Here is a 23,121-nt window from a genome sequence, read left to right as displayed (position 1 = left end):
CATTTGGATTGGATTGGATTAGATTTCCTTCTTCAATGACGCGTACCCACTGCGGGGGATTGGCCAAGATTTGGATGGTATTTGGAAGATGTTGGTAGTACAAAAACTGGTAAAAGTGTCATGTGGAAACGGATAAAAATAAAGTTTGAAGAACTTAAGAAAAACATCTTACGCACAGCATTTCGCCTTCTCTCTCGTGTGGGCCAGATGGAATTCCTCCAGCCGTCCTAAAAAAAATCAGTTTCATCCATAATACGAAGCAGCGACGCGATAGTTTGCACATTTCGTCTGCATGGTATCGGTTGGAGTAAAGATGCGGAGGTGTACGCGAGCAATCTGCTTTCGAGAGGAAGCAAGTTTTCTTCAACTTCTACTGTCTAGTTCACATCATCCTCGATATTGTAGGTGGCACCCCCGCTGGTAGAAAAGTGCAGAGATACGGCATCTTCTTCCTCCTCTTTCCTATCCTGTCTTTTGCTTCATACCGCTGTGTGTGTGTGTGGACAACTTTATTGAAGAAGAGAAAAATAACGGAAAAGAAATACCTACGTTTAACGTCTTTCAGTTTGGTGCTGGTTTATGGACCACCTGCGGAACGGTGGCATCAGCCAATCATAGCTTTCCAAGTGCACTACTATTGTCTCGTGCAGTTTCGTGCGGTATCGCGGTTGAAGTAAAACGTTCGCAGGTGTGCGGGATGTGATCTCCTGTGGTTAAGAGGAAAACTTCAATCATTGTGGAAGGGGCGTTCCCGGTTGGTTAAGTAGAGAGATGCGGCTGTTCTTCCCCATTTTCATATCCTGCCTTTCGCATTTTGCTGCGGACTGAGCGCTCTCTCCAAAACTTGCGTTTTTACACACACACACACACACACACACACACACACACACACACACACACACACACACACACACACACACACACACACACACACACACACACACACACACACACACACACACACACACACACACACACACACACACACACACACACACACACACACACACACACACGCACGCACGCGCACGCACGCACGCACACACACGCACACGCACACGCACACACATATACACGCACACGCACGCACACGCGCGCGCGCACACACACACACACACATTAATGTCGCAATCGTAGCTAATGCACTGTATAGAATCATCAAAACAATTATTCCAGCCATCTTCACAATTGGCTAGAATTTGCTTTTACGAACAATTGTAGCGTAAGAGGTCTTCGTGAGTACGGGCCCAGAAGTTTTGTGAATACGGTTTCAGTACCAGGAACAAGATTTTCTTTTTTTAATGACATCTTTTGGCACTACATAGCGACTGCGCATCCCTCGGAACGTGAAGGCGCGATGTTGCGTAGCCGCGCATCCGTCGCGCTGGCTGCCTCGCCCCACGAGACGAATCGTGGCGGCTCGACACGCGCGGGTTGGCGCTCTAGATGAGCGCAGGGGCGTCGTGACGCGAGTACGTCGTGAACGCGCGACGAACACGCATGGGTTGCCACTTGGAAGCCCCTTAACAAAGGGAGACACGTGGCGCGAAATGCGCTGCACACTAGGGACGCCGCTTACAATCTCTCTCTCTTTTTTCTTTTTTGCGGAGGTTTCTCTCGCAACGCGGAAACAAGCGACACGATGACTGCAGACAGCGCGGCTCGCGCCACAAAGTCGCAGGTAAGTTTCTTCTTTCTGATTACCAGGTTTCCACGAGTGTTCCGTTTTAAACCTGACAAAGTGAGACTATCTTTTCTGTATAGGCTTCGCACTTCAAGTTGTTCTTCATTACGCATTTCTCCGAAATGCTTAACCGAAGATCATGCGTGGTGCTTGAATTTAACGAAGCTTTTTAATAAGGCGGGCAGCTTCCTTGAACAAAGCTCCACGTATTTTGAGTAAGGAACAAATATTGCCCAAATAATTAAAATAAATTTCGCAAATTATTCGTTATTCACGAACTTTCCAGAACGTGCTCACAAACGCGCGATGCATTTGTTTGTACGCAAAATTACATCTTGCTCTTTCTTTTTGCGGCACCGAAGAAGACTCCCAAACCGGAAAAAAAAAAAAAAACTTTGCAGCAGCGTCTCCGCGACCATGGCGTTTGCTGAACACTGACTTGCCACACTAAAGTAACAGCGCACTAAGGACGGTGCAAGACGCAACAAAGGGCGCTTCAAAACCGTCCTTCGTCCTTAGTGCGCTGTTACTATAGTCTTCCAAAAATGTACCCAACTCGCCCATCTCTAGATTCTTCTACGGAGTTTCACGTTCGACTCCAGGCCGCGGCCGCCGGAATCCCGACGGAGCCAGAACACAAGGACCGTAGTGTACCTCAGTTTAGGTGCCCTTTTATGAATTCCAGGTGATCAAAATAAACAGTGTTCCACGTCTCAAAATCAGCACGCTGTGCATATTTTGATATCAGGTTCTTTCCCTTAAAAAAAAAAGAAAATAAGAAAGCGTCACTTTGCGCTTGTACGCCTGGATCAGAGCGCTCACAAATACGCCATGTTATTATTCTTTGACCTTTGAAAAATTTATTGCTTGTAGAGAAAGCCGGCGGCACAGTACTTGCCAACGTTTCCAATTTCATCCAAATTAATCACTCAAGGGCTGCACTGGCACAGAGATAAGCGTTCAAGAAAATACCCATATAAATGATGTGTCCTTTTGTCAGATGCATAGGAGGTACATGTATAGCAAAGGTGTTCAACTTCGTGCGCCAGTTATAATCAGTAATCACCGGAAGTGAACTAGGGCGGGTTGAATCGAGAAGTCGAGGTCCCGTCATTTTTATTATTCCCACCTCGGCGGAACTGAAGATAATCTTTTTAAACAGCGGACCTTTTTAAACATTCAGTTCTGCCGTGGAGCGTTACCAGAAAACTCAGCTCAGCTGTGCGCCGCCTCGCGTTGCCTAGCAACTACCTGCGAGAGCACCGAGCTACGTAATCTCCTCGCACCCTACGCGCGTAGGGCGGAGTCGTGACGTCACAGGTGAGTAAAAGCTCAAAACAGCCGGCGCAGCGACACACCTCTCGCTCCTCTACTCCATGCATACGTGCTGCTGCCATGGGAAGACTGAAGAAAGACCGGACATCCGAAGAAGAAGCGGCTTACCAGGAAGAGCGCTTTACAACCAAGCGAGATGCGATGCGTCGCCGCCGAGCTGATCCAGAACACCGCGCCGAAGCTGCAGCTGAGAAGAGGCGCCGCCCAGTCGAGGATCCCGAGTTTCAGTCCAGGGAACGCGAGAGTCGGCGCCTGAACGCTCGGCGTTGCCGAGAAAGCGATCCCGGCTTGCGACTGCTCGAAAACTTCCAGCGGCAAGCCCGCCGAGACAACAACTTAGCCAAAACCTAGCATAACCTCGCAAAACCTAAAAACAAATTAGTCAAGCCTACCATAACCTCGCAAAACCTAGGAACGACTTAGCCAAGCCTACCAACAACTTAGCAAAACCTAGCATAGCCTCGCGAAAGCTACAAACAACTTAGGCAAGCAAAGTAAAAGTTACGTGATCACAAACTCCGCGGTTGTGTCCACACTTGCACCACTGGTGCAAGTTAGTGTTCTTTCCCAAACACTAACAAGCTTTGGGAGAGAGCCTTGGCCAGCTCCGACCTCGAGGATCAGCAACGGCTGATTGCGAGGGCCCAGGACGCGGCCCGAGCTCAAGGCATACTGGAATGAGGACGCCTCTCCAAAGCTGCATTCACACAATAAAAATGTTTATTCTCTCTCTCTTCACTGGGGCAAGCTGCGCACGTTTTTTTCTAGACGACTGACAACGCTCTCCAATCCTGGGCCGCAGAACGTAAAAACATTATTTACAGCTGACTATCGTTACTAATCTTTGCTTTGTCGTATGTCGTACAGAAGGTCGCTCCTGTCTACAGCCGTGCGAGTGCATGATTAAAAGAAATCTACCTGGGAACGTATACGTGAGCAGTGTTAGCGAACGGCGGGTGCGAAGCAATAAGTGCCGGTGGTAAAAATGGAGCGAGTGTGTGCTTGAGAGTGCAGTACATTATGGCTTCTGCAGCACAGATAAGCTGTGGATACGCAGTATAAATGAAATGATTATGGGCTGAATTTGGCCCTTAGTAGGCACACACAAACGTCGCAAGCGCATATGAGCGAATGGCCCTATAGGACGACGATCCTGTACGTGTTGTAAGGGCGTTTACGAGTTCAAGTCTGGGGGCTCCAGATAACGCATGCCATCTGGAGCCCCCAGATGGCATATGTAAGCTATACAGGAAACTTCTGTAGGCTCAACATATGGGAAACCTACATGGTGAGCCAGCCCCGTTTACTTAATTTTGCAGCATGCAGTGTTCGTTATTGCTCTGTCACCCGCCGTAGCCCTCCTCTCTCTTGCATAATGGGACCAGTCTTGCCTCTTCAACTTTGTTCGCAATAACCACCACTTTGATCATTATTTTATTTTAGCTATTTATTTAGCGGGTACCAGCACCACCTTCTTCGTAAATGGTCATTACAGTAGGGGGATAGTTCAAGTTGTCAAGTAGCCACAATTTTTTTATGCGTTGAGAGGCATCATTTGATAAAATACAAACGCTTTGTGCAAGAGTGTTCCAATCAGAAATGGTACATGCAACAAAAAAGAGAACAAAAAGCTTTCTATTTAAAATGAGTTTCACCAATTTTCAAAGCTTGCATATTTTAGGCTTTTTTTTTTACACGTAATGGTCTCTCTGGGGGGGGGGGGGGGGCGGGGGGGGCGTGGTCCATTTTCGACACGTAATGTGACGGCCTTATGTACAATTAACGGTCTATTCCTTTTTAGAGTGCTATATGTTGTGAGAAAGCTGTAACCTCGGCTTCCTTCTGCAATGTTTAAGCGGTTGTCATTGCAGTTGTTTACTTGCTGTCATACTAATTGCCACCAATTGCGATGTTATAAATACCAGTCACGAAGCGCACTTCCTTCTATTGAATTTTCTCGAGCATATTGACAAGTTTCGATGTGTGCGGGTCCCAACATTTGCAGGCATACTCAAGTACTAATCGGACGTGCGTAAAATACAGTTGTTGCTTATGGGTACTTGTGAAGTGTTGCCACTTTTTGGTGATGTGTATCGAAAATTGACACTGTGTAAGTTGCTTATGTACTCTGAAAGCAGTTAAGTTTCTGCCCATGGAAGTCAAAAGTGGAAGCCGCTTTGGTAAATATGTAATGAACATGAGCATTTCATCTAAAATGATGTGAAAATGACATCCGAGTATATGAATGTACTGTCTGAGTTTCATATTCTTTATGGTGTACGTAAAATTAATAAACGTTATAACAGTTTATAATAAATAAGAGTTTTCTTCCCTGAACCAATTTGACAATTTATTTGTTTAGGCGGATGCGTTTCGCCAGTGTTCTTCGAGTGAGAATGTGATCGTCGGAAACCTGTAGCCACAAGACGTACAAAATCTCATATCACGTTTATTTCTTGAGCGATCAAAGCTTTTCCGAATGTGACTAGGCGACTGGGATGTGACGGTTTAGACGACCGGGATGTGATGTTGTCTGACAGCAGGTGGACGAAGTTAGTTATACCGCAGTGCACTGGTACATTTCAGGCAACTTGTTGAACAGCATTCCGTGCAGGTCGTCATATATAGGTGAATGCAGCCAAAATTCGAGGTAGACAATTAAATGCGTTGTTTTTCCAAGCGGGCTGCACGATTGGAACTGTTTACCATGACATATGTGAAGAGACCACCTGTACACATTAGCTGCAGCCGTTTCGCAAAGCCCCTAGTGTAAATACGCAGTCACTTCGTCATTAATGCGCTTGTCTTTGCTATTGGTACTGATTGCTTTTGTTTGGTTTTTCCAGCGATAGTCCCATTCCCTGAAGAGTAATACGTAGGCCAATATATGGCGGCTAAACACACTGGTGTTCAATAAAGAGTTTTCTTGCGCGCTATCTCTCTCTCCTTGCAATATCGCCTTACTTCTAGCTGCGCTCGCAAATGTGTCTCGTATTTGTAACCAAAGAAATTGACCTCTCTGGGAACGGCAGGCGCGCGAGACGCATGTCACGTCCATGTTTTTGGCTCCTCTCCAGGTGTATCGACATTCGTTCTGCAGATCTGTGATGTGCAGTTAACAACGTTGAACAGGACGGATACATAACGCCGTACATACGAGGCACCTACAGAACTGCGAATTCAATCGTCGCCCTCATTTGATGCAGGGAGTGTGAAAGTACTCGTGTATAGCAGCAACCAGTCCATGTCACGATGACATGGCATAAAAAGAAGGCGTTTTACTGGCTTCGTCTCCATTTGGAAAGTACGACTGCGCGTCACTTTTAAAACGGAGACTTTGAGCTAATGTTACAGAATTCGAGGCATCTTCAGAGTTCTGTGCCAGAAGAAGTAGAAAGGACGAGTTTACAAGACTGGCTGTGCAGAACCGAAGCAACCCAAGTGATGCCTAACGTTCAGAAGAGCCAAGTGGCTCGAACTCAGGTACACGCGATGGATACAAGATACGAGTTCGGAACTGCTACATCCGAGAAACGGGCAAGGTTGCTGACATCGCAGCCAAGTTCGAAGAGGGCCGAGCGAGAGTGGCTTGGGGGTATTACAAGAAGAAACTAGAGATATAAGGGGGCGAGAAAGGAATCACGATTAATGCCGGAGGTACGGTGAAACTGTTCGGACTATAAAATAATTTCGACACCGAGAGGAGAAGCTAAATAAGGAGTAGATAACCTATTAGTAGAAGTGGGAGGCACATAAAAAAAAATAGCAGCACCATGTGAAAACAACAGAGAGGAGAACTGTCACGTATAAAGTCGCGACATATACTGTTAAAGAAAGAAAGAAAGAATGAAAGAAAGAAAGAATGAAAGAAAGAAAGAAAGAAAGAAAGAAAGAAAGAAAGAAAAAAAGAAAGAAAGAAAGAAGTGAAACGCAACTTAGACCATTTGACTGTGGCGAACCGCAAAAAGATATCTGCTGGTCTGGCCCGAGATTGCTGTTGTTGGTGCGGCAATCATGGCAGCCGGACCAATGGTGCTGCAGTGCACTCGCGCATTCACGTGCATTGCACGCGCGCACTCCACCATTTCCTTATTATCGGAAAATAAGAGGGCGAGAGAGAAATATAAGAAGCAAATTGGTAATGGGAAAAACCTGCATGCTATATTTAGGACAGCCTCCGGTAGGTTCATTAGATCTTGTCGGCGTAAACGAGGCATTATTGAAATGACAAGCTGTCGCACGTCATCACAGAGATACGCATAGATAACTTTGTTTCATGGCGCAAAGCTAGGTTGCCCCTTTCCGAGGCTCCACATTCTGAGAACAATCGTCGCTGTCGGCATTCCTTCGCTGCATAATCATCGTCGCGCAGTGCTAAGCTGGTATTACACTCCTGTTTATTTATTTAGACTTTTACCCTCAGCGCCTTGCGGCATTGTACTGCCGGAGGTGCATGCAAAAAAGAAGTACAGCAATACAAATCATACAGTGGTCATCGTGTATGGAAAAAAAAAGAAAGAGAACGACAGTGTACATAACAAGAACAACATATAAATTCACAGAAATATCAAAAGTAACAAAAGAAGGAAGCGCCAGCGTACATGATGTGAATAACACATCAAAACACACAGAAAGGAAAGCACCCAAACAGACGGTCAAAATTCCGCGACTAAGCATTCGTTATCCTGTTCGCTAACCCTTGCTGGTGAACGATTCCATTAATAAATGGTCTCATGGAAAAAAAAACTAATATGTTAGCCCTGAATTGATATTCTCGTACCTTATACACGTGATCTATTCGTTTTGAAATATAATGCGGCTCCAAAACTTACCTGTGGTGCTATATGCCAGTTTGATAATGAAATATATTGTGAAAAGCTCTAGGCGTACATTTTGCATTATTGGCAGGAAATTCCAACCTATTGCTTGCTTTATGGGAGTTATATTAAGAATTCTAGCGTAATTATCCACAATATAGCGTGCTTCCAGATTTGGCACTTTCTCTAGCTCGTCCATGTTTGCAGCTGTCGGGGAATGCCAAACTGCGCATCAGTACTCCAGTACCGATCTGATGTAGCTTTTGTGCAACAGGGCCCGTATTCATAAAGCTCGGACGACATAATTCTTCGTAAGATCAAATTCCAGCCCATCCTGCCGCCGGACACATTATTATCGAAGGCGGCCGACCAATAGCAAACAGCACTTACGAATGAAAAGCTTTGCGAATTCGGCCTCAGATCACGAGCATTTTGAGGGAGTAGGTGTTGCACCCCTCGCCTCCCCTCCCCCCCCCCCACTCTCTATTGCTGAAAAAGCTATCGTAAATTATTTTTATTTTTGTTGATTATCTAAATGTGTTTTGCACATTTAGATAAAAAATAATTATTATTTCGGGTATCTATATGTGCCGTGATTAAAGGTATAAAACAATATTAATTAAGCGTAATAAAAGAGGTTTGCGTAACTGTGACTTTTTAAGTAAGATTTCAATTCTAACTTTCCGCACGAAAGGGCGCGCCACACGTCCCTGTGAAGTGTGGAACGTTCCGTATAGACGAACAAACTATGGTGACCAGACGCTGCATTACCTTCTGCCTCATCACCTTGGTCAGGATCTACTGTTGTAAACTTGCCTCATTTTGTACTAATTTAATAAGCATCTCAATATCTCCCACGAGCACTGCAATGTACTTACCGCCCAAATGCATACTTTTTGTGTATACCTGTACTTTTTTGCATATTGATATAGTAGATGGATGGCTTTATATCCGATTCACATTACGCTGATTGCTGCACAACTTTATCCTCCGCTTTCTGACACTTTATTTTTTATTTTGTTGTACGCCAATTCACTCACTCTTATTATTTAATTGTTACTCTGCATTGTCGACACGTACCAGCATCACTGTGCCCTTGCATTGCAGATACTTTGTATGTTGCCTTGGAGTTGCCATGTGTGGTCGCGGGCCCCGTCAAGCCCTTACGTGGCTTTTTAATGTGATTAGCCTCCTTCAACCCCGTTGTGCTTATCTGTCTAGCCTCTTTACGCCACTCTTCAATAAAAACAATTCTTTAAAAGTTATACGGTGCTGTGCTGAATCGAATCCGCGTCACACGTGTTCCTCAAGCACAACAACGCAAACGCTTTAGCGATGGGCTAGGAATGCCCGCCGGCCCTGAGGGAACAGAGAGTTTCAGCGCGTCACGTATTCCGGTACACGCAGGCGGATCGCGCTGTTTGCCGGGTGAGCGGGGAGCGTAAACATGAGCGGTTACAGCGGTGACGCCACCTGCAGCCTCCCGATCCGCCTGCGTACGTGACACGCCAAATCTCTATTCATTCTAAGCGTCACTGGTGTGCAATCTCGGAGGCCACGCAAAAGGAGGCGGGCTTCGTGGTCGCGCCGCTACTTGGCGCAGCGTGTCCACAAAGAAGCCTGACAGAAATGGCGGTTAGGATCGCCATTTCTCACCGACATCACATGATAATACGCTGTTACTAAAACCTCTGGCTCATAGACGTATTTGTGAACGTGTTGTTCTGTTATGTACGTAAAATTGCTCATGGGAAAACCTATATCAAATCACCTATTGTTTTCACTAACCCTTCTTCTCGACCAAGAAAAGAAGTGATCGTCTGAACATTGTTCCTTTGGATTTATCGATTGTTTGTATTACGCTTTCCCTTTTTCCGCATACAATTACGATTTGGAATGGATTCGAGGGGTCTTTCCGCGAGTTATCAAACCATGAATTAGTCGATGGATTGCCTAATTATGCTCATTAGTAACTATTTCTTCCTGATATTGTGTTTTCTACGCTTTTTTTCTTTTGTTGCTTCTAAAATGTTTACTTCAGTTGCTTGAAAATATGTACGTCCTGCAATATCATACTACGCATAATAACAGTATATCTAAATAATAAAAATAAAGAATAATGATTTAAAAGCACAAGGAGCTCTGGCGCTAGTTCCTACAGGAGCTCGAAGCAGGCTGGTTCAGCCGGAATTGGTAGGCATAGGCATGAAGGTTAGTGCATTTATTTAACTAAACTTCGACCTTATGACTTTATACGGCTTGGTGATTTTGCAACGTCATCAATGTCAACAAATGACCGCCTTATACATATTTACATAAATATTAATAAAATTGTCCGGCAGCAGGATTCGAACGCAGGACAGCACAGAAGCCAGATTTCAAGAACATTACGCCACTGAGGCGTGCGTCGACAAAGGGGTATGAATACCCAAAATTATTTCTCTCGGATATGCTAGCGATATGAAACGCTCGGCGCGTTTCAATCTGGCCACCTCGACAGGAGGATCCGCTGCAATTAGTAGCGATTGTGCATATACTGTAGAACAGTATACGTAGATTGCTTTGAAATTTCGGACAATGAAGGTAGATAACGCTTAATAAACGGAGCCACAAGAAAGTCGGAAGCCACAAACACGAAGATTACACGAGTCCCTGTACTAATCATCATTACCATGGCATCTGATCGATTGCTGCGCCATATTTTGCTTTAGTAATTATTGAAGAAAACCCTACGGTATAGCCCACTGTAGCCGCAACTATAGCCAGCTTGGTGGCTACTGGTGGTACGGACATCTTAGTAACATTCGTGGCATTGCCCAGTTCTGTTGCTAAAACATTCCTGAGGGTATATATAAATAGCAGTTCTTTTTTTATATGAAAAAGCCACTTTCTAGAGCAGCGGCCCCTGCAGCTTGTTACCAGCAGAGATGAAGCGAGTGCTTACTCCGACTTCTGCTGGGAAAGAATGCCGCTCCACCTGGAGTCCGATGACAGCCTAATTCTGTGCTAATGCATATGCTAGGTTCATTGAAAAATAAAAGCTTGTTGTTAATAGCTAAAGTATTAACCTTGGCTGAGTACTGATATAACGACTTCCCATATCACGAGTGGACAGATAAGTGGCCCTTCTACAGACGGTGTTACATTTAGGGATTCTATGATTGGTTAATCCTAATCCACGTCAGCAAATAAATGTGAAAAAGTGGGCCAGTAAAGTTTCGTTCGTTCTCCGTCCTCGCTTCACCGTTGGAACTTGAAGCTTCTCGGACGATGATCGGCAGTTGTTGATCAAGCGCAGGCAGGAAACGATGAGATCAGATGTACAAGAAATATTTATAGGTAAACTTTTCTATATACATGGCAGGTAAAACAAATACATTACAAACTTGAACAATTGAGAAACAAAGTCTCACTCTTCGACTGTCTCAATGACTGTTAGAGCCCAGACTCGTTTTAACGCACATAGTACGGAGGCTCACTGATCTATCAGCAATCCTGATTTCAGCCAAGTCTAACGTACATGGTACGGAGCCTCACTGATCTATCAGTAATCCTGATTTCAGCCAAGTCTGAGGGACAGCATGTCGTCCCGATTATTATAGCCCAAATATACAAAGAAAAAAAAAGGCGGTAGGGCCGTTGGCCCGTCCCACAGGTTCAGTTGCCAATCAGGGTCAACCGTTTGTTAAGCCACAACCCACAGGGATGGGCTTACTCTTAAAAATAAACATATTGGAAAACAAAGCTCTTTTCCTTCTTCCCTAAAACTCCGATGCCCTCTCATTTCTTCGTAGTTAGTGACGGGCTCAGCAAAACACGCCAGGCCCGAACAAGTTATCGCTAGACCGTTTCAAATCCCAACGGCGTCTCTGGGCCGCAACTGTCTCGGAAGCAGGGGCATCGAATTCAGCCAAAAACAGAAATTAACAAGTTTATAGAATTTTCACGTCACTTAAACGGCTGAGATGTGTGTCTTTACGAGGGTGTATCCAGTTCAGGGGATTGCCTTTTACTTTTTCTTTGCCTTTTACTTTTTCCTCTAATAATCAACCGATGCATGTATTATCGCGCAATGAACGATACTAGAGGTAATTAAGAATACCTTCAAACTCAAAACTAATTTAATACTTCTCTTGAGTGTTTCTCTCTAGTGGAATGAATAGCGGTGCGTAAGATATATTATATGTAAGTATTCTTTCCTTCTTACCTACCGCCGCCCGATTCGTGGACGATCCCCCGTATTGGCTTGAGCCACATTCGTAGGCACCAAACCAAACCAAGCCGAGCACGTTGCAGAGTGATTCCGATCCGTCGTGCAGCTTGAACGAAGCTTCTTTGTTTGGGTGGACACCTGCCGCGGTGGCCGAGGGTCTATGGAGCTTTGCTAATGAGCACAGGGCCCAGTGGCGCGAAAGGCAAATAAATATAGAAATAAAATATAGATAAATATAAATAAATACATAAATAAATAACTTGTTCGTTCGCCGACATTTCGATGTGCGTAAAGGGATGCCAAGTGGTCCAAATGAATTCCTAGCCGCGTACTACAGCGTCTATCACAGCCCAAGCTTAGGTTTTTGGACGTACGCGTCCCCATTCGATCATCGGTGAGCTTTCACGCTATTTCTACTTTCCTGCGATGCATCCCACAGATCTTGTGATATACACGTTACAAAGATTACTGCAAGAGTACAGGTTCTGATTAGAAGTCTTCATTGTGCATTCATTTTCTTCGCCACAACATGCTTCATTCAGAACGACCCGGCACAGCCCCGACTACGGAGCTCACCAGCCTGATCTAGCCTTAACAAGTTTCACTTCCCAGCGTTCAGTTTATTCCCTTTAAGCGGAACTTGTCCCAAAGACAGCACAAACGAAACGCTTGCATGAGGGATTCATTCAGCAAAATGAATATTCCGGACAAGAGTACACTGTTAGAGCAGATGATGAACAGTATAATAAATAGCATTGATGTTATGTTCAAGCTTGAGCCTGTAATCTACATCAACCTTTACCATACATGAAAAGTAGATCACCCGTTCTTGAGCACATAGTCTATTGATAACCGCCTCACCCCACCTTGCCTTCTTTTTTCGCAACAGTAAATAAAACTAAATTAAAAATAACTCACACCAAAATTAAGAAATGGAAAGCCAACGCAGATTACACGGTCACACAAAGAACTACGTCGGTGAAAATTATATAGGGAGCAGAGCCAAAATATCGTACCTCGTTTTCGAGTATCGGTGTATCCGAAACCTGAGAAAGAATAGGACCGATAGTATACACACATTGTAAGGCATTAACTGGTATACAGTCAAACGCCTATATTACGACGGGCTGGGACTTCCAAAATCCTTCGTTATGTAGGTCACTTCATTATAAAGGTATTTCCGCGTATTGCTCACAATAAAGAAAGCTAAGTACGTTGAGCAAAAGGAAATTTCTATTTAAGCAGAATTAAACAGAATATAGTAAAGTAATTCGCAAATTTCTTGCGCACACTCTTTCTGACAGAATGTGCGATTTGTGCGGCTGCAGCCGACCTTTGGCAGGCATTCTCAGATCATGAACAGCAGGTTGCCATTATCCCTCAAGAGAAAAGTATATAATAGCTGTGTCTTACCAGTACTCACCTACGGGGCAGAAACCTGCAGTCACGAAAAGGGTTCTACTCAAATTGAGGACGACGCAACGAGCTATGGAAAGAAGAATGATAGGTGTAACGTTAAGGGATAAGAAAAGAGCAGATTGGGTGAGGGAACCAACGCGAGTTAATGACATCTTAGTTGAAATCAAGAAAAAGAAATGGACATGGGCAGGACATGTAATGAGGAGGGAGAATAACCGATGGTCATTAAGGGTTACGGACTGGATCCCAAGGGAAAGGAAGCGTAGCAGGGGGCGGCAGAAAGTTAGGTGGGCTGAGGAGATTAACAAGTTTGCAGGCATGGCATGGCCACAATTAGTACATGACCGGGGTTGTTGGAGAAGTTGGCAATGTTCGCCGGTGTGAAATTTTGACAGTTCTTGCGGTACCGAAGACCAAATATTTTTGGTCGAGACAGATTGAAGTTTCGAACTTTATGAGCAACTGCTGTGTTGGGGATAGTAGCGAAGATTTTCTGAAAGTCAAAAATGGATCCCACATTCCAGGTCGGAGTTGCGCCCAGGCATTCAAGTTTCTAAAATGCGTTGATGTACGCGAAATCATCTTCGAGTGTATTCTAACTTAGCGCGCAGCGATCTTCTCGTTTGATGTAAGTTGTTAATAAGATCATTTACACCAGCAATGTGTTTGAGGTAATACTCGGGTGCCTTCAGCCTAGTTTCCTAGCAGGTGATAAAATTATAAAAAGAAAAGTACAACTACGACAAAACACAAAAAAATCATTTTTAGGATCTGAAAATCTAATATAGGCACTAACATCGATATAGGCATTTAGAGACCCCATAAATGGGCCGCTAAAATTTTTCTAGACCCCGTAGTGCGTGCTTATATGTTACATAGGCACAATAAGAATGCAAGGAGAAAATAGGCATTTTGCCTAATCTTCTAGTCTCTACTCATGACCCATCAGGAAGCAGTAGCGTCTGGTGCAATATTCCCGAGCTTAACTAAATATATCAAAGGTATTCGGCCGTATTTTTTGGCTTAAATGAATCAGTGCCCAGTATGTATGCATGTCGTGCAAAGTAGAAGTCCGATAAACATGTTATCTGTGTTAGGACATCAGAAAACAATGCTAATGTAGGGCACAACATTGGGTCCGATAATTTCATTGCACAGGTCTTGCTGATGACTTCATTATATTCCAGCATTATATAGCGTGACATACGTTGCGTTTATCCTGGCATCTTGTCGCCCATGAACGACAGCAGATAATTTGAAGGCTCAGACTTGCAAATGAAGTGTATTGCGAGAATGATGTCATTTAACTTCGCCCAGGTAGAAACCAAATGCAGGTATGCCCGTGCACCGTGCATTGGGTGCACGTTAAATAGCCCCGACCTCGGCAGTCAAAATTTATCAGAAGTCGCGCCGTTACGGCGTCCGTCATAACTATATCGTGGTTTTGGGGCGTAAAATCACAAAATTTATTTTTTATACTTCCCCCGGTACGCGCTCATCTACTTATCATACCTTCTGCCCTTCAAAGGGAATATGTTTCTGTGTTAACACTGATATGTATGGGCACAATAATCACATGAATCAGAAATTTAAAACGCCGTAGAATATGCCACGTAACAGTCCTTATCCACGGCCAGCAGAAGCTAAGAGGTGCTAAACCTGCTCTTAAAGGGAAGCTGAAAGCTTTTCCAGAAAAAATGAGTGAAGAGCAGTACGTCGTGGTTTTCAACCCTCTGAATTCGAATATCGCATCGAAATTGAGCGAAAGAAAGCGCAAACATATTTTATTTCGCCGAAAAGTGCAGCAGCAGACACGCCCAGCTCGCGCGCCTCGTTTCTGCCTGTGATTGGTCGGGCGCCTCGTGACGTCAACAATGGTGTTGTTCCGGAGTGACTGCTGCCGCTACACACGAAGCACGGTGCAAGGTAGTTTGGTGCTGTTTTGCTGAGACGGCCATGGAAAATTTCGAGAGCTTGCGTTTGTCTGAGGAGTTCGGCGTTAAGTCCAAACTCCACGAGAGCGATTTTGCGGGCGACGGTGACGGGCGGCGGCTTCGAGCGACAAAACGGGCCGTCGCTTGAACAGATCGCTCGGTGTTCTCACTCGATCGCTCGTTTCTAGAAATCTAGAACTCGTTGCTTGCCGCCGGGAAGTACTATGAGCGACTAGCAAATAGTGTGAAGCCGGAACTGGATGTACATAACTCAAGTACTACTGTTTGCCGCACGAAACGAGCAAACTATTTAATTTTACAAGTGCAATAATAAGAACCTAGTGCAAGAGCTTCAGAAATACTTTATGCTCCTTTTTCAGTAAAATATATCAACTTAAATTGATAAAGCATGCGTCACGCTAGTTTCGGCGCGTATATTGCAGCCCTCATACCGGGAAGTCCTCGCTCAAAGCCGTCGCTCGCGTGGAGTTCGGCTTGCAGGCGACGAGTGAACGCGACAGCTATCGCCTCGCTTGTCGCGCTGTCGCTGTCGCGTTGCAAGTTCACTTGTGAGGGGTTTATACTTTACTCCCTACATGTACGAACGATTGCGAAGAGCCGGCCTCTCCAAGAAGCAAAAAATGCTGGTGCATGCACTGCTTTCCACGCGAACGAAGGCGAAGTGTTAGCATCTCCTTGTGTTGGAAATGTTCTTTGGTGAGTATGTTTTTTGATAAGCTGCATTCAGCGTTCCAGTGAGTACGTCTCTGGGCAAACAACTGTAGTGTTATGTTCTTGCATGCCTCCTCGTAGAACGTAAGCGGTGATGCCATCTTCCGCATTTGTGCGCTGCCCCAAAGCTATCGGCAATCTACACAGACGGTTTAAACGTGGGAAAAGTTTACCGGCTGTTGTAGCACGTGTAGTATAGAACCATCATCAGCGCGCCATCCGCACGCTACTCGTAACCGGCGAATTGCGTCGGCTACGTGAGATGGTCGGTTTCTCTATGTGTGCGAGAGAAGGGGGAGCGCAGCGTCCTGGCGTGAGCAGGCTTTCCAACACATGCAAACTTTACGCTTGCACTGCGTTATGGTAGGTGCATGAAGGCTGTTTCACAACACACGTGCGAATAGAAAATTCGCGACGCTTGGCGATGACCTGCGTCAAGGGTGGGAGATAAACATGCACATTCTGTTTAGCGTGCTAACACGAAGGAGAAACCAAAGCACGCATTGTTGATAAACTCCGGTAGTAATCGTCACGGAAGTGGCTAGAGCACAACACTGTTGTTCTTGAGCGCTTGAAGTTGTTTCGCTTCACAGCAGCCTCCCACTTAGCTGAAAGCTTCTTGTCTTGCAGGAACTAATGGAACATCGGAACATCGTCGCGGCCGCTGGTGTTCATGCAAGCGTAGGCTGCACAGAACGCCGGCATGATCGACCTACAAGTTCAATTGATGCTGCGTACGCCAACTACCGCTCCTATATACACACAAACAAAGGAATGTAGGGTCGAGGGCAGCAGATTAGGACGGCAGTAGAGCAGGCCCGGCCTCTACTACGACCCCTATTGCGCACCTGGGGAAATCATTGTTTCTTTCTTTTTTTTCTTTTTGAAGGCATTAGTGCCGTAAGGAGCGACAAAGTTATAATCTGGCATGACTAACTGACCACCAGCGCCGCACGCGCGAGAAAGTCTCTCCGACGTACCTTTAGACACAGCGATCACCAAATGGGGTGTCAGTGCGCGCTGGTTCACCCGCTTCACTGCGCCCGCAGCCAGTGTCCGAGCGCAAACTCAACCCACCTCCGCCATGCCGGCACGCATAGGGACAAACGCACGCTACACGCGCAAAGAAACCTCACCGTAGTGCCTAGGCAGAGTCACATATTCAAGGAGTAAAGGCCCCCAGACTTTCTCTCTCGCAGCTGCTCTTACTCGCGCCTGCGCAGAAACGTCGAGAGCCGCAAGAAACGCCATGCTCCGCTGTACCTACCAGCAATTGTAAAAATGCTCCCGGGTTCGAGTCCTGGATCAGGACGAATTTTTCTTCAACTGCGAGGCTTTTCGTCCAAGGAACCCATACGGGTTTCATTTGTAGCGCTTAGCTATGTTTGGGTGGACGTGTTTCTCCTTATGGAAATTACTTCCGAAGTCATCGCCTAAAGTTTGTTCATGCAATATGTGCCGTGAAATGAAAAGTCCGTTAGCGATAAATTTTTTTATTGAAACGATTTTGACTTTCACTGTTAGCAATGTTGGCGTCTGAGAGTAATGCAGCTTAAGCAGCTTTGTGCTATATGCCACTGGTATTAAATAAAACTCTGTTCAGAATAAAAAGGAAAAAAGAACGGTATAGTGCTATCTGGTTTAGAATGTACGGATAACACAAATACATTCTATTTAGTTAAATACATCATCAGACTGTCCTCCTTTCCTTTCCTCCACTTTTTTGTAGTTTTGGCGATTATGATTTAAACACTTTCTCAAGCACATCTGATTCGGTGCATTGAATGCCGCAATGAGCATTTGAGGCAGACCTATCGGGGAATCGTTTCTGTATGTTTAGTGAGTGCATAACGAGGCAGACACCCGTGTGCATGCTAACGTCTTCTACCACTTTGAATGAGGTGGTGATGAGAAACACAACACTCGTGCTGAGTTATTTCCCGTGTTGCAATGCTGCACGGTCAAATTTGCGCATTCCGACAGGATATGTAATAAATAACTGGTGAGACACCGCCATTATTTAGCAAGCGACCACAACACCATCAACGCCGCACTCGCCAAGTCAACCGCCTGCCTCTACATCGTCCATGTGCTTGCAGCAAGTCTAAGCAGTGGAACTCCGCCCTTCACGCGTGTACCTGCGCTGATACGAGTGCAGGCGACGCCTCAGTCCAGTGTGTATCTGGAAGTACTAGGGTTCAGGAGACGTGGCATAGCGAAAAGCAAAATTAAGGAGGGAGAATTGGAGATGCTACAGCGACCGTCTGCCGAGTTGTGTTGAAGGGATATGGGATGCCGGCCGCTCGCATGCGAATATTAGGGCTCAAGCTGCATGGTGCATCGCCTAGGGAACTACACAGGCCATATAAGGTGCATGCTGCGCCGCATGATCGGGATGTCCAGTATTAATGGTGATCACGACAAATTGAAAAAAATATGGGGTTTTACGTGCCAAAACCACTTTCTGATTATGACGGAAGCCGTAGCGGACTCCGGAAATATTGACCAGCTGGGATTCTTTACCGTGCACCTAAATCTAAGTACACGGGTGTTTTGGCATTTCGCCTCCATCGAAATGCAGCCGCCGTGGCCAGGATTCGATCCCGCGACCTCGTGCTAAGCAGCCTAACACCATAGCCACGGCGCAACCACGGCGGGTGCGACAGATTTGGACAAAGGACACTAAAAGCAAGCGGTATATTATCATATACTAACATATTACTCTTTATTTAATGCCTCAGCGCATTATTTCTGATCATGAGACGTGGCCAAGCGAAAAATAAAAATGAGGAAAAGAGGGAAGGTTGGAGTTGCGACATCGACCGCCTGCTGAGTTGGGTTGAAGGGATATGGGATGCCGGCCGCTAGCATGCGAATATTAGGGCTCAACCTGCATGGTGCATCGCCTGGGGAATTACGGAGGCCATATAAGGTGCATGCTGCGCCGTAAGACCGGGATGTCTAGTTTTAAGGGGCAATAAGACAGATTTTGACAAAGGACACTAAAAGCGAGTGGTATATTATCCTATACTGACAGATTACGCTTTATTTAATTCCTGAGTGCATAATTTCTCGGTAAAACACATATCAGTCAAAAAAAGTTTCACTTGAAGTGCGGAAATTTCAATTTTACCATCGTCCAAGCTAAGGCACTGCAGCAGAACCGCTTAGTTCAGTTCGTAGTTGTTGATCTCGAATCGCCTCGTGGAGCACGCCCTGGTCGGCGACGCGGCGTAAAGCGCCGCGAAATCGTGGTGCGGCCATTATGGGCCCCGTGTCCAGTGGCTCACGAGGAGCACCTAGATCACTATATATGCTACGAAACACCAAGTCGGCGTTAACGTAGCAGTAGTCAACTGCAGCGAACAGATCGTGAACGTGGATCTGGCGCTGCGCACGGAGCGCGGCGCATCATCGCGCCACAGTGTCTCGGTCTCGGGCAAGTCGATCCAGTTCCCGAGGAGGAAGGGCGCGTGCAGAGCTATAGCTCGTACCGTGTCTGCACGCCGAAATTCGAGGAGCCATGTTCTCCCCCCTCCAGCCTGTCAAGAGTCGTCACCGATAGGTGGAGCGTTTCGGCGAGGTACCCGGGCGAGTAGACTTCCAGCAGGCACAACTTGACGTACCAAACGTTGCGGCTCAAGTGGGGGCCGTCCCGGGACAGAAAGTGGTTTTCCGAGATGCGTGGCTCGCATAGCTCCAAGAACTTGTTGGAGCACCGCTCCGGAACCACCCAGTGCACTCCCACGAACACGTGCCTGCGCTGCCTGTTGGAAGACATGGGAACCACGCGTCCGTGCAGACAAGCTAACGCCAGCCGTGGAGCACTTACAGCGCGTAGCTCAAAATTGACCCACTGGAATTCGTTCCACAGGGAGAGCTCCACGAGAAGGAAGCAGACGTTGAACTCGCTCGCCGTGCGGCAGTTGTCGTTCACCCGGCGATGGCTCAGGATGCCTCGTAGGTAGCGCAGGCTCGAAAAGAGCTGGTTGACCGGCAGGCGTAGGGTGGGACAACAGCCGACCAGGAACCTCGCGCAGGCGGTCGGTACTTCGCACATGCCGAGCACCTCGCACAGCATGTATAAGCCGACATTCACGAAGGGCACGCCCATGATCTCCAGCGTGTCGAGCGGGGTCGTCGCGTCGCGGAGCGCGTCGACGAGGTCCTTGGGCAGGTAGTCGGCCGAGCGGTCGCGGTATAACTTGACGTTCCCTAGGTTGCAGCTCAACCAGAAGCCGTGCAGCGAAAGGAAGTAATTGTGGGAGACGGGCGACTCGCTCGATTCCACGAACTTGATGCAGCAGTGCTCCATGAGCAAGCAGCGGAGCAGCCCGAACGAGTACCGGCGTTGCATGTTGGACGCGTCGGAAACCAGGCGACGGCACAGGCCCGCGAGGGCCAGCTCTTCTGAACTTAGTTCACGTAGCTCGAAGTACATGGCCGACAGAAACTCGTTCCTTATAAGGATCTGCGCGTTGAGGAAGTAGCCATTGGCCGTGCTGGTCATGCACGACATGCCGTGGTTTACCCAGTGATGGCTCAGGATGCTCCAATGGTAGCGCAGGTCTGAAAAGAGTTCGTTGACTGACAGGCTCTGGATGGTGTAGTTGCCGACGAAGTACGCGGCGTACTTGCTCTTGTGGCTGCTCCATGGTCCCCCATCGCAGACGCTTTCTTTGGAACGTCGCTGTCGCCTCATGTCCATCAGCATCATCGACTCCGAATGTCGACTGCTTCCAGGTTGGACGCTGTGAAAGTCCTTGGAACGGAGTGGGGCCGCAGCCTGCATCGTGCCTTGCTCAGTGGACGTGAGGTTCCAGGGTTTCGGTACCTACTGGTGTCGAGCGAAATGACGGTAATCTGACGCGGAACTATACGTCTAACCGTTCTAAGCAATTGCTGCGACTGAACGTGTCAGAGCTCGTGGCCGTTGCCCGTTCATCGAACGCCTTCGTCTTCTTTATTTCGAACAGTCTCTACGCTGTTTTGGATGATGATGAAGAAGATGATGATGATAGTGGTTTAAAGACTTCAATGACCATTTTTGAGCGAAGCTCTCAGGCGCCCGTTCCTGGTTTGAGCCTCGGCGTCCCTCGGCGTAACCCTGCGAACGCACTCCTGCCACTGCTCCCGCGTTCGTCGTCGTCTTCGTCCACAGTTAGCTTCATTGTCGATCATCATGTTGCTATAGTACCCCGCCCTCTGAGAAGGCACTGACGGCACTGAGCCAGTGCCAGTCGGTGCGGTGATTTCGGTCTCAAATTCTTTGCCGAAATATAGAGCGAAATGATAATACGCATTGAGATGCGCTCAAATTTCGCATCAGAGAGTACCGTAAACGCTGTAGTCATATTTTTTCTACACGAAAACACCACTAACGCAAGGAAGAAAAAAAAAAGACCCACTTGACGAAGCAAACCAAACAAACGCAGATTGCACATATAAAGAGGCCAAGTTTGTCCTATATCAAAGAACGTACTACTAGAGCTAAGGTGTACCCCATAGAATTTCGTACATGGCGTGCTCACATTAAATGCATAATCAATAAGGCGTTGAGAAGGTTGGGCTATCTTAAAAAGAAACTTACGAGATGAAATTTGGGAAGGTAAATTAAGGGCATACAGAGCAATAATAAGGCCTCTACTTGAGTACGCGTCAGCTGTGTGGTCACCCCATGAATACAAGGATATAAACACTATTGAGAAAAGGGCAATTATATTTATATATAATCGTTACGAACGCCATTTCTCACGGACATCACATGCTAATACCCTGCTAGTAAAACATCTGGCCCATAGACGTATTTTTGACCGTGTTGTTCTGCTACATAAAAGTGCTCATATAGGAAAACCTATATCAAATCACCTATTGTTTTCACTAACCCTTGTAGTCGACCCACCGAAGAAGTCATCGTCTTAACGTTGTTCCTTTGAATTCATCGATTGATTGTTTTGCGCTTTATATTTTCCCGGGATGTCCAGCATTAAAGGGCATTACGACAGATTTAAAAAAAATTATGGGGTTTTACGTGCCAAAACCACTTTCTGATTATGACACATGCCGTAGTGAAGGACTCCGGAAATATTGTCCAGCTGGGCTTCTTTATCCTGCACCTTAATCTAAATACACGGGTGTTTTCGCATTTCGCCTCCATCGAAATGCAGCCACCGTGGCCAGGATTCGATCCCGCGACCTCGTGCTCAGCAGCCTAACACCATAGCCACTGGCCAACCACGGCGGGTGCGAAAGATTTGGACAACGGACACTAAAAGCAAGCGGTATATTATCCTATACTAACATATTACTCTTTATTTAATGCCTCATCGCATTATTTCTTGGTAAAAGACGAATTATCAGCCAAAAAATTTTCACTTGAAGTGCGGACATTTCAATTTTGCCATCGTCCAAGCTAAGGCACTGCAGCAGAACCACTTAGTTCAGTTCGTAGTTGTTGATCTCGAATCGCCTCGTGGAGCGCGCCCTGGTCGGCGACGCGACGTAAAGCGCCACGAAATCGTGGTGCGGCCATTATGGGCCCCGTGTCCAGTGGCTCACGAGGAGCTCCTCGATCACTATATATGCTACGAAACACCAAGTCGGCGCTAACGTAGCAGTAGTCAACTGCAGCGAACAGATCGTGAACGTGGATCTGGCGCTGCGCACGGAGCGCGGCGCATCATCGCGCCACAGTGTCTCGGTCTCGGGCAAGTCGATCCAGTTCCCGAGGAGGAAGGGCGCGTGCAGAGCTATAGCTCGTACCGTGTCTGCACGCCGAAATTCGAGAAGCCATGTTCTCCCCCCTCCAGCCTGTCAAGAGTCGTCACCGATAGGTGGAGCGTTTCGGCGAGGTACCCGGGCGAGTAGCCTTCCAGCAGGCACCACTTGACGTACCACATGTTGCGGCTCAAGTGGGGGCCGTCCCGGAACAGAAAGGGGTTTTCCAAGATGCGTGGCTCGCATAGCTCCAAGAACTTGTTGGAGCAC

This window comes from Dermacentor variabilis, chromosome 1, assembly GCF_050947875.1.
Source record: "Dermacentor variabilis isolate Ectoservices chromosome 1, ASM5094787v1, whole genome shotgun sequence".
Lineage (NCBI taxonomy): Eukaryota > Metazoa > Arthropoda > Arachnida > Ixodida > Ixodidae > Dermacentor > Dermacentor variabilis.
This window is presented reverse-complemented; position numbering follows the sequence as displayed.